This window comes from Anas acuta, chromosome 20 (genome assembly GCF_963932015.1).
Source record: "Anas acuta chromosome 20, bAnaAcu1.1, whole genome shotgun sequence".
Classification (NCBI taxonomy): domain Eukaryota; kingdom Metazoa; phylum Chordata; class Aves; order Anseriformes; family Anatidae; genus Anas; species Anas acuta.
This window is the reverse complement of record NC_088998.1, coordinates 10,574,935-10,585,208: the sequence shown is the minus strand read 5'-3', so window position 1 is coordinate 10,585,208 and position 10,274 is coordinate 10,574,935. Positions and strand designations below refer to the sequence as shown.

The 10,274-nt window shown below is 52.6% G+C and overlaps 1 long non-coding RNA gene across 1 annotated transcript; it reads right to left on the bottom strand.

Moving 5' to 3' along the window:
• Window positions 1–6,117: 6,117 nt before the first annotated feature.
• On the bottom strand, window positions 6,118–8,264 carry LOC137842711 (uncharacterized). Its single transcript, XR_011089175.1, has 3 exons — window positions 8,035–8,264; window positions 7,826–7,894; window positions 6,118–7,611 (listed from the first exon to the last, which is right to left on the bottom strand). It is a non-coding gene; the product is annotated as an uncharacterized lncRNA (long non-coding RNA).
• Window positions 8,265–10,274: the final 2,010 nt, after the last annotated feature.

Here is a 10,274-nt window from a genome sequence, read left to right as displayed (position 1 = left end):
GTACCTGGGACAGCAAACACAAGCAAGCACGACTCCTGAGAAACCCATGGGGGGAAAGAGGCAGAGGGAGTGGCGCCAACGCTCTTCCACCTACCTGCATTCGTATCGGTTCTGTGCTCCTCCCTGCTCCCTCCTGGGTACCCACAGGCTGCCACGGGACAATCCTCTGAAAGCCACGGCTGTCCCGAGTGGGACCTTGTGCAGCCTGCCCTGAGGAAGGGCCTGGGGACTTCACAGCCGGGCACCCAGCAGGGCACCCACCGCAGGAGCGCTTCCTCAGGCAGGACACCAGCACAGAAGCTTTACGCTCATTCTTAAAGTCAGGTCAAAACGGAGAAAAATAACTGGGATCGTAACCATGTGCTGAGTATGTACAGCCCTGAGAATTTGGTTCGGCGTCAGGAAAACGCAGCCAGGCTGAGACACTGCTAAGGCTGGGAAGAAAACCTCCGTGCCTCGGCCCGTGCACCGCAGGCCTGTGCTATGAAGCTGGCTCCTATTTCTGGAGCATTTTTGACACAAATGCTTCCAAGCTCCAGGCTGGTACACTGCAGCCTGGGACCTCCTTGGCGTGCCAGCCTGCTTCCCCTGCAAGCAAAGCTCAAACACTGAGCGGCTGCGGGCAGCGTGGCAGGGAGCAGCACCCAGCGCAGCGGGCGGTGGAGGCAGGAGCTGTGCTGCTGGGGGCAACGGGATGGGGCTGCGGGCCCACCGCCCTTAGCAGGGGCTTCCTGGGGCTTCATTAGCAAACGTAGTAGCCGCTAGATGGCAAACTCACAGCCAAAACCGAATGCTGTTGACCGTCAGGGACTCCCCAAACGCTTCAAGATCGAGGGTGCAAAAAGCCAACGTGGTTTAAAAAGCGGACAGACACGGGCAGCTCCTTCACCGAGTTCACCTTCTTCGCCTGCTTCTGTCCCGCCACCACCCTGCACACAGAAAGCAGTGAGGGTGTGCTTCCACCCATGGGAAACCACCCCCGGGGATTTCAGGGCACTTCCAAGCGTCCCAGGCACAGTTATGGCAGGAGGGACAGAACAAAATTCCTGCACAGCCACTGAAACAGCTATTGCTTAAGCCAGAAAGAACTGCAGCCTGCAAATAACATGGCAAAGGGAGCCCGGATTGCAGGCTATGTATTATTCATTGTTAGCATTGTGAGCCTCCAGCCAATCTAGCTTTTTCAGTGGGGGCTGCAGGAAAGGTGGGGCCACTATGTAAATCAGGAGTATCTTGCAAATGACTCTTACATATTAGCTGCATGGCTATGAAAAGAAATGAATTGCACGGTAGCCAAAGCTCTACAAAAGCAATCATCTTTGTCTCGCAAAGTGGCCATTTGTGTTTTATGTCAGCTTGTTATTATCCCGAATCAGTTCTTGAGCAAAGATCAAAGCCAGCCTGGGTAAAGCAGCCCGCACGCCTTACATGCTGATAATTTTTCTGAGTAGGAGTCCTTTCCAGCAGCTGGAGTGCCAGCAATGGGCATTGTTGCATGCATGTGTTCTGAAAAATCTGGGTCACACCAAGCCCAAATTTCAGCAAAGATGCTGAGGTAGCTCCCTGCCTCCGCACCCGGAGAGCCTGAGCGTTCCCCATTGCTGTGCGTCTGCAGAAACACGTGGGCAGCACGGGGATGGCCACTCACAGAAAGCTCCACACCTACCTTCTGCTAAAGGTGGAATCACCCCTCACGGCAAGAGGAATAGCAAATAGAGCTGGTTTTGTTCAGTGTCCAAAGGTACAAACTGCCACTGATTTCACCGTGCTATTGTATGGGGCAAGACAAACTCGCAGGCACTTCACTCTCCTTGTACGCCTATGGCAGAGCTGATGAAAACAGTTCTCCCTTGCACAGCACGGTCAGAAGTTCATTACCCCGGTGCAGCAGCAGTTGCTGTGTACCCAGACCCAAATATTCTTTCAATCCACACTTACTTTAAGAATGCCAAGCAAGAATAATAAACTCACAGTCCTGCAAGCATTAGGAAATGATTTGCCTGGCTGATGGTACTGCTCCATGTCCCTGAGCAAATCCGGCCTGACTACAACTAGAGGGATCCTGCTGACCCCTGCTTGTGTATCTGCAGAGCCACTCATCGCAGCTCTCAGTGCGATTTCCCAGATTACCCTCTCACATGACTCACTGATAAGTTTTGCACCACCAGTCCTGAACCACAGTGACTCCATCAGATCTGCACCCAGGTCAGGATGCTCCTTGCTGGTGAGGCTCACAGTGCCCACCTGCTCCTCACAGCTGGGAGCTTCGGCTCCAGAAAAGAGAAATTTTCACCGACTTGCTGCGAAGACCCAACCTGAGGCACCCAGAGGTCCATTTGGACAGCCAATCCGTCCACCCTCTCTGCTCTGCCTTTTTCAGTTCCACATATTTAGACAAGCTGGACAAATTTCTCCTGAAAGGGTCCTGGGCAACCTTAATCTGCAACACATTGCTCCCTTTGGAGCCTTCTGGTTCCACTGTTTCCCTGCTTTCGCACCCACTCCGTTAAATCGTTGACACATCTCATAAGCATGTCCGTTATGACCAACATATTTGATCAGTATGTTTCGAACCTGAGCACTGCACTTGCCCACTTAATGAGCAATATTTCAGACATTTTCCAAACTTCCTGTCACCAGCATTAACTAACACACGAGCGCTCCAGACAGGCTCTTTTGTTCGGAGCAGCTGTGCTGTAAAACAGGCTGAGTATCTCTGCGGCCACGAACTGCTCTCCAAGGTCTCCCCATCCCCAGCCTGCCATATGTTGCCCCTATAGTTTGTACAAACTCTTTCATTTCCTCCCTATCCTGTTGCATTTCATCAGGTTAATCTAGGAGCGCACGCCGGCACCCGAGCACCGGCTGTTTGGAGCGTCCTGCGCTGCGCTGCAGAGGGCAAACAGCCCTCACCTGGAGTTCCTCACAGGGTCTCTCGCTGAGCGCTCTGCCTTTTAGGTCTCTCCATCTTGTACCTCTCCTGCTTCCAAGCAACACTTTGGGAGCACGGGGGCCCACATCCAAGGCAGTCCATGGCAAAGCCAGTGGCAGCTGTTCCCAATACTGGGGAACGAACACTGGCACCACTAAAGACAGAAAGCAACCGGGAGATGAAGATGTTGATCAAAACGAAATGCCGATGAAGGTGCAACCCTCTGATCCCCGGTCAGGACTCCAAGTTCCAAGAATCCACATCCCAGCCTAAAACCCCAACACGATGAGTGAGCAAAACTACCACTGGATACAGCTCCATGGCAAATTCGGTAAAGGAATTGGACATCCCCATGCGGGGCCCAGAGGCACGCAGCAGAGGCAGGCCCATGGTGGGGGTGGGATACTCCATGGCTCCCCCTGCACCCACCATCTCCCTGCCCCAGCACAAGGAGGCTGTGCCCCGCCACCCCCTCTCCAGCAGCCTCACACCACGCCAGCAACAAACACCGGCAAGCAGCGAACCCTGGGCTCAGTGCGGAGCTGCTCCAGGTGATCCCAGCAACACTAATGGAGCTCCCTCACACCCCACCGTCGGTCTGCCAAGCAAACAGCACACCCAGCTCATCCACACCCACGGAGATACAGGCTTGTGTCAAAAGCAGATTTGGAGAAAAGCTGAGACCTACAGGCAAGGCACAGCTGCTGGAGAGGCAGAGACATTGAGAGGAGGGTTTGTGTCCCCAAGGCTTTGCATGAGCCTGTGGGGCCTTGCTAGCATGACAAGTAGCAATGGTGAGAGTGAGGAAACGTTCACAGTCTCTTGAGCAACAAATACCACGAGGAGCCTCTTCAGTTCTCAGTTTCAGCTCTGGAGGCCAACAAGACGTGAATGCGTGTCAAGCTTTGTGTCAGAAGGATGCTGACGTGCAGCTATAGCCCTGTCTGACAGGCAGCCCTGCTACCTGTGGCTTTCCTCAGCTCCGTGCAGGCTCCTGCTGCCCACAAGCCCTGCAGCAGTAGCGGTGGCAGGGAGCTCGGCACGGCCGGTGGGCAGCAGCGCGCTCTCTGCACCTGATGGCACAGCTCGGGCACGCTTCTGCCTGGATGGGGGCTGCAGGAGAGCTGTGCCCCTGGCCATGGCCCAGCTGGCCGTGCTCTGCACTCATTGGCGTTTAGGAAACGCCGTCCTTGCTCCAAGAGCCGCTGCTGCACTGAAGTCAGCAGAGCTGAGGCAAAACACTACCCCCCCCACGACCCCCCCGGCAGTGGGCAGCTCACGCCCGGTGCCCTGAACAACCCAAGCTGCGAGCACCAGCAGCACCGAATTCTGCTCCGCTCTGGGAGCGAGCCAAGGCTGTGAATGTCAGGCACAGGATGTGATTTCCTGCCCCTCCTGCAAAAGGAAGCTACAGTCCAAAAGGTAGAGAAAGAACTATTAATCCCAGAACAACCATTTAATGTTGATGTTCACATGATGCAGCTGCAGGAATACCACTTCAATTCAAACACAACTTGTAATACGCCAGGCATGCTGCACTCATGACACAGAGCAGGAGATACCAGATCCGGGTGCCAAGAAGAGGAATTAGTATTCACAGGCCCCTAAAGAAGGATGCCTCTAGGACCATCGCTCCTTGGACAGAACTCTTTAATCAAGAAAATACGAGAAAACAATTTTAAAAACTGCAGATCCAGTTCTGCTTTATACCGCCTATGTGAGCCAACAGCAGCGAGGTGCTGGGCTCCTTGGGAAAGGAGCAGCTTATGGAGTGAAAGGAAAACTAATGCACAACCCCAGCAGGTTTACTTCTGCACGGTCTTTAAAAAGAGATGGGGAAATAAGCAGCGCTATTGAGTTAGCGCCGAGATGGGCTGCACAATTCCAGTAGCTGCTGCCTGCTTCAGCACAATGAAGCGGGATGAATAGGAGCCCTAATGCGGCTGACTCACCCTCATTACTCAACAGCCGAAAATGGGGGGGGGAGGGTGTCTCTGGAGGAGATCAGAAAATATATTTTTAGGTGTGAGGCTGTGCGGATTATGCAGCCAAGCCTCAAGGGCCTGTTATTTTCCATGGACTGCATCTGTACGAGTGTAAGAACTCTCCCGCGTGCAGAGCTCAACAACTACTTTTGTTCTCGGAGCGTCTGCAACCGTTTGTGAAAGACTGACAGACATGCATGCGCAGACACACGCCGTGCTGTCACCGGGACCTGCCTTCTGTTCCTTCCCACTAAGGTTTTCCTCAGCCTAAAATAAAAAGTATGTTCTGTTGTGCCCTTCATGCAAGAAAATATAACACGGGAGCGTTTATTTACCTATGAACACCGTAATCTTCATAGATCGATATTAAAACCCTTCACATTTATTTTCACTGCCTCGTTCAATTGAACTTGGAAATTCCAGGGTATCTTGAGAGAGTGCTGAACAGCTGCAAACTAGCCCGGGGATCACATTCCCACAGATGGTACTAGAGTCCAAAGCCCTTCACGTTTGACTGCGGGATATGTACAGGTCAAACGAGAAGTTACACTGTCTGGGAACGAAGTTTCACAATCCTTGCAGACGGCGTTATTTCGTTTTGCAGTTCTTTGCTCTAATGCCGTTCACTTGCAAACTGCTATTTTGCGGAGGGGGGGTTCTGCAGAGGTAATTCGAGGCCAATTCACTCCCACCAGAGGCCATCTTCTGTGTACATTGTGCTATCTCCAAACCTTGTAGCTCCTGCACCAGCAGCAAGGCTTGAAGCGGTGCTTGCAGCACTAACCTGACGTGTCCAGAGAGGGGCATCGGGCTTTGCAGCGCTCTGGGGAGGTGACTGGGAGCCTTTAACTGCAGATCGGCTCAGGATTATTAATGACACTTTGCCCAACTTCTTTACCTCATTTTACAACCTGTCAGAGACATGCAGGGAGTTTACCAGATGGGGAAGGAGGAGGATGTGGACAGGGGGTGGCTCTCGCTGCTGTACCTGCTCTGGCCCGTGCACATCACCCAGAGCACAGCACCGCTAACAACAGAGTTTGCCCAGGAAGAGGCAAATGTCTGGTGACAAACAATGACTTGCTCTTGCTTGTCACTTGCAGCACTAGGAAGGATGCTGTGAAGCCCAGAAAGACCAAAAGGCATAAAACCACAGCACCTGCCCAACCAGGAACTGCTTCGGTGTGCTGACTGCTGTGCTCAGCAACAAGCCAGAATTTGAGCTTTGGAATATGTATTTGGGAGGCAGTGACCTTGCAAAGACTCATAAAAGTTAGAAAAAAAAGAGACAAAGCTTAAGAGAAACCCATCTTCTTATGATGGCTACTTCAGAAATCAGGTGAGCATGAGGACCCCAGGTACCTGCCCTTTGGGCAGCGTGGGCACTGCCGCATTCAGCTCGCACCCAGCCGCTGCCTGAAGAGGTGAACTCTGCAATAGGCTTTTTTTTCCTTTTTTTTTTAAACCAAAGCTCAAGAGCTGTTTGGCAGATACACGCTTCAGATTGCTAGGCAGGCACAAGGATTTGCTGTCTGTGTAGCTGAGAGGCTGGCCTGACTCCCCCAGGAGCTTTGTCTCCTGACCTCGCGCATTCAGCAGACACTGTAAAGGGCACAGGGGTCAATGGGCAGCCTGCTTGCAGCAGCCAGGGCAAGAGAGAACTGTGCTTTGGAGACAAATGATCGTAGGCATGGATATATGAGAATAAGACACACCAGGGGAGAAGAGGTGGTGGGAGCACACCAGGCAGTTTCTCACACCGTGCCCCTCCTCAAAGTGCCCGAAGAGCTCGTGGCCTCCAGTGGAAAAAGCTGAAAGCGGGCGGTAAGCACAGACACGGGACGAGCACCGCTGCCCATCGAGCTCTGCAGCCTTCTCAGCACCCACAGCCCACCCATTTTCCGTCGGCCTGGCCTGAACATCTGCAGTCAAGGGCTGGTCTGAGCCCATCCCTGCTCCAGGCTGTCCCTGGGATGCAGAAAGACCAGAATTATCCAAGCAGGTCTGGACTGAATCCACCTACCCTGCCCACTCTGCTGCAGCCTCAGAGCTTTCCAGAGGTATTCACAAAGTCTGTCTTCCCGTGAGCTTCCAGAATTAATCACCAGTGTATGAATTTGGCTTCCCATCCCTCTTCCCAGCTGACAGGAATTGATGGCACCAACTGCCATCACCACGAAAGACAAGTGATTCCTTCACTAGCATGGCAGACATACGCCAGCCAGGAAGAGATCTGATCATCAGACTTGCTTGTTTTGGCTTTTCCATGCACAAAAGGCTGTTTTTCTCAGAATTAGGGTGACTGCAACAATCTGTTTTTAGACAGAGTTAGAACCACAAGATAAAAGAGGCAGAAATCTTCTCATCTGCATATTTATCATCAAAATGCAGCAACTGCATAATTTAAGCTTAGTGTTAAAAATATTGTATGTATATTTTAAGGTTTTCCTACTCAGGTGCAAAGGAGACATGCTTTCACTAAGGAGGTTAATTATTTCCTAATGGTGTGAAAACAACAGAAAAAAAAAGAATCAAAAGGAATTTTTTTACCCTCCCCCCTACCCCGAGGCACAGCGCAGAGACATCTCCGTCCACATCCCCATCGCTCACAGACACACGGTGAGGCGACTGGCAACAATGGGGCTGAGGTTCCTGCTGGTGGGGTCCCACGGATCCTGAGGAGGCTCTGGACACCTGGATGAAGGCACGAGTTGCAGGTGAGTTGTGCAGAGCAGGGGCAGGCTCTTGGCTCACTGATGTGCTCCCCGAGAGGAGCAGCTCTCCCCAGCAAGGGACGGGCACAGCCACCAGCCCCAGGTGGCTCTGGCAGAGGGCTGAGCGCTGCCGGCACCCGGGGTGCCCGCGGCTGGGCACGCACCGCACACAGCCATCACCAGCCCCAACCCACCTGCTCAGGGAGAGGACTCGCTCACCCCGAGCTGCCCTGGCTCCCTGCTGACTTTCCACTGGCTGCTTCCTTAAAAGAGATGTTTCTTACACGACCTCCGCTCTGCCCATGCAGACATGCAATGTTGCAGGCAGGACCTTGCGTTTATGCTAGGAAGCACCCCCTGCTCTGCTCTGCTCCTCGCGGGGAGCCCTGAGCAGCTCACTCACTGCTGAGCACCGGCCATGCACTCAGCAGGTCCCGCACAGGCTGCAGCCCAGCCATGGCAGCTCCCCGACTCTGCTGGCTTCGTGTCCTCACGCAGCCACACGACCCACCCTGCTGCCACGGCCCCGCGGTGCCCGTAACCAGCTGAGGTGCAGATGTGGCTTCTGTTTAAAGAGACAACTTGGAGGGGCAGCACATGACAACACACCACAGCCTGAAGACAGCCGATCAAACCAATAAATCCCTGCTCGCTCCCCAACAGCTGTAGCCCAATTAAACTCAACAGTTCACAGGTGTTCACGTAATGACTTTAACACAAAATGCACCGTTCCCTTTAGGGGCCTTTAAAAAAATTTAGAGCTCTTTAAATTTTATATACCAACAACATCAAACCAAAGTAGGAAATAATAAAGAAGGAAAGGAGATAGAGCAAAGAAAATAACACAGTGTCAGCATCAGCAACAGCCTAATTAAACAATAGCCACCAGGAAAACGCGCGTCCTGCTCGCCCAGGCACAGCCCTCTCGAGTTCCGTGTGCCGACACGAGAGCAGTTTGCTGCCCAGCCTTTGCAGAGCGGCGCAGCAGCCACGCTTTCATTCATCAGGTCCCTCTGCCTCCTCGGCACAGTGCTGTGAATGAACGCACCCAGCAAAGCGGAGGCCTGAGTCGATCGCTTCTCTCCAGCTCCTACCTTCCCCCCGTCAGAAGGCTGAGCCTGGGCTGCTCCGCGTGGCGTGCCGGGAGGCAGAGCCGCACGCCTCTGGAGGTGGCTGCTGACCCCGCAGCTCGCTGAGCCCTTGCAGCACGTCTTAGTGGACTCAGGGAGCCCCCGACGCTGACACCTTCACTGTTCAGGCTGCCTGCGCCATCTGTTTGCTCTGTGCCAGCAGCAGCTCTTGCTAGGTGCCTCCTCATTCCCAGGTTTGTTACACCTTGCTCGCAGTTGGGGCCACGACACCGTTACACCCTGTGTGGCTCTGCCACGGCCTGCAGGTGTTCCTCTCCTTCTCAGTCCCCTTCTCTCCCACCTGCTCCCACCGAGCTGCAGACACGAGCCTGTGGCAGTGCCAGGACCACAGCTCAGAGCTGCAGGAGGGACGAGGGGACAGGAAAAATGATTCTCATAAACACAGAGAAGGAAGCAGCAGGCTGGAGGAGAATGGATACTTTGGGGACCCGGCAGGGCCCTGATGAGGCAAAGAAACAGCAGAACGTCAGGCTTGCGGGCATCTTGGCCCAAGGCTTCTTTATTACTGCCCTTGATTAATGATGTGATTGTGACTCCTGGCTTTCCTATGGTGAGGAAGCCAAAGCAGATCTGAAGCTTCTGCTTTGAAGCAATTCTGGCTTCAGCTTTTCATTCTTATAAAGATACGTGAAATACTCTTACAAAGAAACAGTTCTGTCCAAAAGATTTTTTATAGGGGGGCAGTGAGAAAGATGCCAGCTCTGTTGTCAGTCAGAAGGTCCTGGGAAGGGAAATCAGTTTCTCTCCATTTTACCAAACACTAAAAGCATGAAACACTGAAATACTTCAAGGCTTCAAAATATGAAGTTACAGTGCCAAAACAGTGTCAGAGGGCTTTTCCAGGGACCCTAAAGAGGATAAAAGCCAATCGTGGTGGGCCTGCAAAGCCAGGAATTTGCACAGGACCAAACCGGGCAGCTCCAGACCTTGAAGTCCGTTTTTTCACTGCACAGCCAGCAGCAGGAAATCCCTGCCTTTCCCTGCATGTGAAATCTGGAATCTCTTCCTAGAACCAAAAGGATGCAGGCTTCCATCCTCTGTCGTCCATGCACAGAGGGGGTTAGGAGAGTGCTGCCAACGTCCTGCTGGCACTGCAAAATGTAATCTGACTACAAAGGGCTCAGAGCAGTATGGGGGGCTTTGCAGCTGCACATCTCATCCACACACCTACAGCAGCCGGCACACTGGGCCCCAACCTGGGAGACTCCTTTAGGAATTACTGTAATATAAATAGTAAATAAATAGGAATAATTATCTGAGGATGATAACCAGTGATTTAGATATGAAAAGGCCCCAGGATGCAAGTGCTAATCTCTGGAGATACTTAGCCATCCTTTCAAGATGCATGAAGACACATAACTAGGCTAATTACAACGGAAAATGTCTCTTGTATATAAACCTCATCTAAATTCAGAAGTGGTGCAAAAACAAATTGAGAAGATACCCAGGAAAAGTTCAATAGTGTAGCTGGGAAAGGTTAATTTTTAGAGAT